Here is a 7,843-nt window from a genome sequence, read left to right on the forward strand (position 1 = left end):
AGTTCCTAGGAGCTCTGAAAGGGTCAGAAAATCAAATTGGGAAGAGGCCATTGGGCAAAGCTGGCCAGGTGAAGACCCCACAGCCTCTGCTGGCACAGAAGCTACAATTGGCACCACCGAAGTGGGACAGAAGCTGCCACCTGTGCAAGCTAGATGTAGTCGCTGCCGCTGTCACCATCAATTTTTGAGATGATGCTTCTTCCTGCCTGCCACTTTAATTCAAAGCGAAGGCCAGGTGCAGTGGCTCATGCCTGTAATGCCAGCACTTTGGGAGGCCAAGGCAAGAGGATCGCTTGAGGACAGGAGTTTGAGATCAGCCTGGGCAACAGGGTGAGACCCCGTCTAGCCAAAAAATACGAAAAAAATAGCTGGGCAGAAAGAAAATGGCTCATGCCTGTAATCCCAGCACTTCAGGAGGCCGAGGCGGGTGGATCACCTGAGGTCAGAAGTTTGAGATTAGCCTGGCCAACACGGTGAAACACTGTCTCTACTAAATATACCAAAAATTAGTCAGGTGTGGTGGCACACGCCTGTAATCCCAGCTACTCAGGAGACTGAGGTAGGAGAATCGCTTGAACCCGGGAGGTGGAGGTTGTAGTGAGCTGAGATCTCACCATTGCACTCCCCGCTGGGTGACAGAGCAAGACTAGTCTCAAAAAAATAAAAAAAAAAAATAGGCGCCACGTCGATGGAAGGACAAGAATAAAGAAACAGGCCGGGTATGGTGGCTCACGCCTGTAATTCCAGCACTTTGGGAGTCCGAGGTGGGTGGATCACCTGAGGTCGGGAGTTCAAGACCAGCCTGACCAACACGGAGAAACCCTGTCTCTACTAAAAATACAAAAATTAGCCAGGCATGGTTGCGCATGCCTGTAATCCCAGCTATTGGGGAGGCTGAGGCATGAGAATCACTTAAACCTGGGAGGCGGAGGTTGTGGTGAGCCAAGATCGCGCCATTGCACTCTAGCCTGGGCAACAAGAGTGGAACTGTGGCTCAAAAAAAAAAATAAAATAAATAAATAAAAAATAAAGACATTGGGCCAGGCACAGTGGCTTGTGCCTGTAATCCCAGCTCTTTGGAAGAATGAGGTAGGAGGATTGCTTGAGCCCAGGAGTCCGAGGGTGCAGTGATCACGTCATTAAACTCCCACCTGGGTGACAGAGTGAGGAGCTGTCTCCCCACCCCCATCCCCCCAAAAAAGAAGGTAACTGGGCAAAGAAGTTATTTTTAGTAGAGACTGGCTTTCATCATATTGGCCAGGCTGGTCTTGAATTCCTGACGTCAGGTGATCCACCCACCTCGGCCTCCCAAAGCGCTGGGATTACAGGTGTGAGCCGTGGTGCCCAACCTCCTCTTCTCATTTAATCCTCAAAATCATCTCACAAAGCAGGTGCTATCAATACCCGCGTCTTACAGAACAGTTAACAGATGTGTCCAGGGCCGCATGGAGAACACCTTGAGAGAGCAATGAGATCTCCGTCTCCTGCCTCATGGCCGATACACTGTTTCAAGAAGTTAGATGACATCACAGATACTCAGGGCACCCAGCTCCAGGCCTTACTGCCTTCGCACAAGGCCGCTCTCTACTAGCTTCACCCCGCATGGAATGCAATGGTCAATGAGGCCCTGGTCAGAACATGGGACTGACAAAGCCAGCACTTGTAGGCTGAGTCTCAGATCACGTGGCTTTTTTGTTTGTTTGTTTTGTTTGTTTGTTTTTGGGAGATGGAGTTTCACTCGTGTTGCCCAGGCTGGAGTGCCATAGCACCGTCTCAGCTCACTGCAACCTCCGCCTCCTTGTTCAAGCGATTCTCCTGTCTCAGCCTCCCGAGTAGCTGGGACTACAGGTGCGTGCCACCATACCTGGCTAGTTTTTGTATTTTTAGTAGAGATGGGGTTTCATCACATTGGTCGGGCTGGTTTCGACCTCCTGACCTCAGGTGATCCACCCACCTTGGCCTCCCAAAGTGCTGGGATTACAGGCATGAGCCACTGTGCCCGGCTGGCCTTTTTTTTTTTTTTTTTTTGAGGAGTCGCACTCTGTCATCCAAGCTGGAGTGCAATGATGTGATCTCCCACCATGCTAGTTGTGTTTGTTGTTGTTGTTTTTTCTTTAGTAGAGATGAAGTTTCTCCATGTTGGTGAGGCTGGTCTTGAACTCCTGACCTCAGGTGATCCACCCACCTCGGCCTCCCAAAGTGCTAGGATTACAGGTGAGTCACCATGCCTGGCCTCAATTTCTTGAAAGACAAAGAAAAAAGACAAAAAGAAAAAGGGAAAGAAAGAAAAAGAAAATGAAAAAAGAAAAAGAGAAAGAAAGAGAAAGAACAAGAAAAAGAGAAAGAAAGCTCCATGGGTTTAAAGGCAAGAGTCAGCTTCAAGAAGGGCTGGGAAGTCAGGTGACGCCACCCCTGTGCTTCCCACGGCCAGATCACCTGGTGGAGGTACCATTGGTTTTGGGCCCCTCTCTCAGCACTTGCTACCAGAGAGGACAGCTCTACACCAGAGAGTGAGGGTGGGAACCTGCTCACTGCTGTCTGCTCAGGGCTGGGCATGAGGCAGATGCTCAGTAGGGGTCTGGAGAATAAATGAATGAACCATCACGGGGCCAAGCACCTGGAAGCGGGCTGGAGATGCTTGCTCTGGACTCCTGGCTCAGGAGTGGACTCCCCAGGTGGACTTCCTCCTGCACCGCCACAGCTGAGTGCCTGGAGCATGGGTAGGGCAGCTAATGAGCAGGGTCATCATGAATGACAGCAGATGACACCAGGACAGGGGAGGTCAGTAGCCAGATGGGAAGAAAGCAGAATGAAACAGGTCGGCCAGGTGCAGTGGCTCATGCCTGTAATCCCAGCACTTCGGGAGGCTGAGGTAGGCGGATCATGAGGTCAGGAGATCGAGACCATCCTGGCTAACACGGTGAAACCCTGTCTCTACTAAAAATACAAAAAATTAGCTGGGCGTGGAGGCGGGTGCCTGTAGTCCCAGCTACTCGGGAGGCTGAGGCAGGAGAATGGCGTGAATCTGGGAGGTGGAGCTTGCAGTGAGCCGAGATCACGCCACTACACTCCAGCCTGGGTGACAGAGCGAGACAGTCTCAAAAAAAAAAAAAAAAAAAAAAAAAGTTCTGGCGGAGAGTGTGGGTGAGCACTAGGGTACTGGAAAGATTCCATGCCTGGGAATCGTGCGTGGATTGATTACATCCCCACTTCTGGCAAAATGCTTCATGGCCTTGTGCAAGTTAACTTTGTCTCCCTGGGCCTCTGTTTACTCATCCGAGAAACGGGGTAAAGACATTTGCTCTTCTTAGGTCACAGGGCTCCTGTACACGATGTGAAAGGACTTTGGAAAGTATCCTCCGGTGTGCAAATTTCTCTGAGAAGTGCTGCGGCTGTTTATCCTTAGACTGGAATGAGAAGGGGGAGATGTGACTTTTGTGACTTTCAGGGTGGGCCAGGTGTTGTAGGTGACAGGACAATCTCAGGCTGGTAGCAGTGGCTCATGCCTGTAATCCCAGCACTTTGGGAGGCCGAGGTGGGTGGATCACTTGAGGTCAGGAGTTTGAGACCAGCCTGGATAACATGGTTAAACTCCGTCTCTACTAAACATACAAAAATTAGCCAGGTTGGGGTGGTGTGTGCCCGGAGTCCCAGCTACTCAGGAGGGTGAGGCAGGAGAATCCTTGAACCCGGGAGGCGGAGGCTGCAGTGAACCAAGATTGCTCCGCTGCACCCCAGCCTCAGCAACAGAGTGAAACTCCATCTCAAAAAAACAAAGACAATCTCAGATGTGCAGTTCACACCCTGGGGCTCCCCGTGGGATCAGGCTGAGGGTTGCATTTAACTGAAATCTTCAGGAGTTCAGCGTTGGGGTAGATATTCCCTGAGAAGCAGCTGAGAGGTAAAGCTTCCTCTGGGAAGTACTCACTTGCTCCTTGTTGATTTCATGGGGTCTCAGGTTTCAGGAGGAAAGTAAAGATGAAAAGCCCTTGCTCTGGCATCTTGGAGGACTTCTGGGTGACAGCCAGGAAGGGGAAGGCGTTTGGACTCATTGCCCTCCCAGGCCTGGAGTCTGATTTTCCTGCTCTGTCTGGTTTTGGAGGTGGAGGCTGCGAAGCCGAAGCAGCGCTGGTCCTGCCATCCCCTCCCCTGCCCTCTGCTTCCCTGGCCTTGCACAGGGACAAGGAGCTCCAAAGAGCAGCTCTGTCCTGTCTCAGCCTGGGAGGGAAGAGGGAGGTGGCATAGATGGTTCCGCAAACAGTTCAGTACGTGCCAAAGGAGGGCCTGGGAAGCCCCAGGTCAGGAGAGGGTGCCTGCCCTTCCCGCGAAGGCCAGGGCTGAGCTGCTTCCTGCCAGCATCCAGTTTTGCTCAGAGCACCCAGAACGCCGTCTTGGAGGAATGGGGGCAGGCGCTGCCGCAGAACCCTGGGGCTGTGTCTCCTGCCTCCAGGGCTGGCCGCAGCTGCAAAGACCAGCTGGCAGGAGGAGGACTCAGGAAGACTCTCCCTGTGTTGGCCCTGCAGCCCCATGTCCCCTTCTCTGCTTCTTGGGAACAGGAGGCCTGTGTCTGCCTGTCCTGAGCATCTCAAAAGGAAAAGCTATTCTAGGGATGATGAGAGGGAATCGGGGCCTGAGGCACTTGGAGGAACATTTGCTGAGCTCCCTGTGCAACAGCCCATTCTAAGGCCAAGGTTGCAAAGGTAGCTTAGATGCTGTCCCTAAATGGCCATGGAGGTTCCAAGCCTGGCAGGAAGGGCTCGAGTGGTGGGGCCACAGCAGAGACAAGGCCAAGCAGCCTGATTCTTGGGAGTGGAGGTTAATGAGCAGCGTTTGCACTTGGCTTTCTATAGGGTCAGGCTGTAGCGCAACATCCTGAGGTGCGTGGCTGCCCACAGGTGCTCAGCCAGCCCAGCCTCTGCCAAGGCAGACAGAGCCTGGGCTGGGAAGCGGGGGATCCCACTGCTTGGGGAGTCCCCTTTTCTTCTGCATAGTGGGGATGCCAGGAGCAGTGAACAAGCTCAGCAAAGAGTTCTCCAGCCCGACCCGAGGTTTCCTTCCTCCTGACTTTGTCACCTCACTGGGAGAATATACACAGCTGTGTCTGAAACAAGTTTCCTGCGGGGCGCCCTGTGCAGGGGAAGCTCGGGCAGCCCAACCTACCAGATGGAAGGGAAAGATAGAGGCTGTGAGGTTCTTCTGGGCCTGTCTACAGCCTCTTCTACCTGGCCGCCGTTTGTTCAGAGTAAAGGATGCAGTTCCCAAGACATAAGCACCGTGGGCTTCAGAGTATGAAGGATCCTTCCAGGTCAGCCACTTTGGGCAACTGGTGAGCAAGGCGGGTGTGCAGGGCCGGCTACATCATTTGTGGGGCCTGGTGCAGAATGAAAATGTGGGGCCCTTATTCAGAAGTTACTAAGAATTTTTTTTTTTTTTTTTTTGAGATGGAGTCTCACTCTGTTACCCCGGCGGGAGTGCAATGGCACGATCTTGGCTCAGTGCAACCTCTGCCTCCCGGGTTCAAGTGATTCTCCTGCCTCAGCCTCCCGAGTAGGTGGGGTTACAGGCGTGCGCCACCACGTCTGGGTAATTTTTGTATTTTTAGTAGAGACAGGGTTTCTCCACCTGGCTGGTCTCGAACTCCTGACCTCAGGCGATCTACCTGCCTCGGCCTCCCAAAGTGGTAGGATTACAGGCATGTGCTAAAAATTTCAAGATGAGGACAGCAGAGCATAAATGAAGCTCAGGACCCTTGCAAGTGGGCCCGTCTGGGTGTGACTGCATTTGGGGAGAAGGGGATGGGGTCCTGCCTGTCCCTGCAGTCACAGCATACCACGAGTCCTGGGGCAGAGGAGTCTGGATTCAGGCCCTTGGTGCCCAGCGGTCCTGGCTCACCGACACCCCTCGTTCAGCAGCCAGGGGGTTCCTCACTGTGTCCCAGATGTCACTCTAAAGATTGCTTCAGAGGCTCCCTCCCTGAATCGTTGGAGGGCCTCTGCCAGTTCCAATGACCAGCCAGCTGCCTTCAGGTCACAAAAGAATCTGGGGCTGGTCTGAGACCAGGTGTACCCCCAGACCCCATCTCTGTCCAGATCATGAGAGGGAGTCCAGGGTCCCCCGCCTCCCACAGTTGGGCTTCCCTGCATAGCTGGAACTCAGCCAGGCCTGTTCCGGGAAGCAGGGCTGTGAGTGTGAGCGGTCGAGGTCCTTGGCATTTTGAACAAAGAATTGAACAAAACCCACAAAGTAACATAGCAATGAAACATGGGAAGGAAGCAGTGAAAGCAGGAATTTATGAAACAGATAAAGCACTCTGCAGGGCGGGAGTGGGCCTAAGCAAGCGGCTCAAGAGCCTGGTTACAAAGTTTCCTAGGTGTTTTGTTAGTTTGTTTTTGTGTTTTTTTTTTATTATTATTATTTTTGAGAAGTCTCTTACCCAGGCTGGAGCACAGTGGCATGATCTTGGCTCACTGCAATCTCCGCCTCCTGAGTTCAAGTGATTCTCTGGCCTCAGCCTCCCAAGTAGCTGGGATTACAGGTAAGCACCCACCACGCCCGGCTAATTTTCATATTTTTTGTAGAGATGGGGTTTCACCATGTTGGACAGGCTGGTCTTGAACTCCTGACCTCGTTAATCGGCCCACCTCGGCCTCCCAAAGTGCTGGGATTACAGGCACGAGCCATGGCACCCAGCCTCCTGGGTTTTAAGTACTGCTTTTGAGGTTCTATTGGCTACCCCTTATCTGGATGAAGGATTTGGTCTGTGGCTCATAAAAGGCTGTGAACTGGCGCCCTATGCAGATGAAGGGATGACCCATGCTTGGCCTGTGGCTAATCCAGGACACTCTCCCTTCCCATCTGAGATGTGGTGGAGACAGGAGGGTGATAGCGTGTCTCTATATTAAACACACACACACATGCACACGCACACACACACACACACACACACACACACACACACAAAGGCAGCCAGACTATGCACTAGGAACTGCCCTGGGAATCCCGTTGCATTCTCACAACAATCCCATTTCACAGATGAAGAAACCAAGGCACAGAAATATTCAGTAACGTGTCCAGGTGCGGTGGCTCATGCCTGTAATCCCAGTACTTTGGGAGGCTGAGGCAGGCAGATCACGAGGTCAGGAGTTCGAGACCATCCTGGCCAACATGGTGAAACCCCGTCTCTACTAAAAATACAAAAATTAGCTGGGTGTGGTGGCAGGTGCCTGTAATTCCAGCTACTCAGGAGGCTGAGGGAGGAGAATTGCTTGAACCTGGGAGGCAGAGGTTGCAGTGAGCCGAGATCACACCACTGCACTCCAGCCTGGGTGACAGAGCAAAACTCCGTCTGAAAAAAAAAAAAGAAAAAAGAAATACTAAGTAACTTGTCTGAGGCCACTTAGTTACCAAGACGTGGGAGCTGGGACTTGAACCCAGGCAGTCTGGCTGGATTCATGCCTGCAGCCTCTGCACTCCTGCTACTTACTGTGTGAGAAGCGCCTGTTCTGTGGAAGGTTGTGGGCTGAGATCTTTCCATGACTTCCATTCATTTACCCCCAAGGCTGTTCTTAAAGACGGGCATGACAGTTATGCCCATTTTACAGATGGGGCCCTGAGGCTCACAAGGGCACAGCACTCACCCATTTCCACAAAGCTATAGCTCGTTAGCAGAGGGCAGAATTCGGCCGCCTCTCCCCTAGCTCGAAGGCTGTGATTGACACAGAGGTTTTTTTGTTGTTGTTGCTGTTGTTTGTTCCTTTTTCTTTTTTTTTTTTTTGAGACAGGGTCTTGCTCTGTCATCCCGGCTGGAGTGCAGTGGTGCGATCTCAGCTCACTGCAAACTCTG

Source organism: Gorilla gorilla, chromosome 18 (genome assembly GCF_029281585.2).
Source record: "Gorilla gorilla gorilla isolate KB3781 chromosome 18, NHGRI_mGorGor1-v2.1_pri, whole genome shotgun sequence".
Lineage (NCBI taxonomy): Eukaryota > Metazoa > Chordata > Mammalia > Primates > Hominidae > Gorilla > Gorilla gorilla.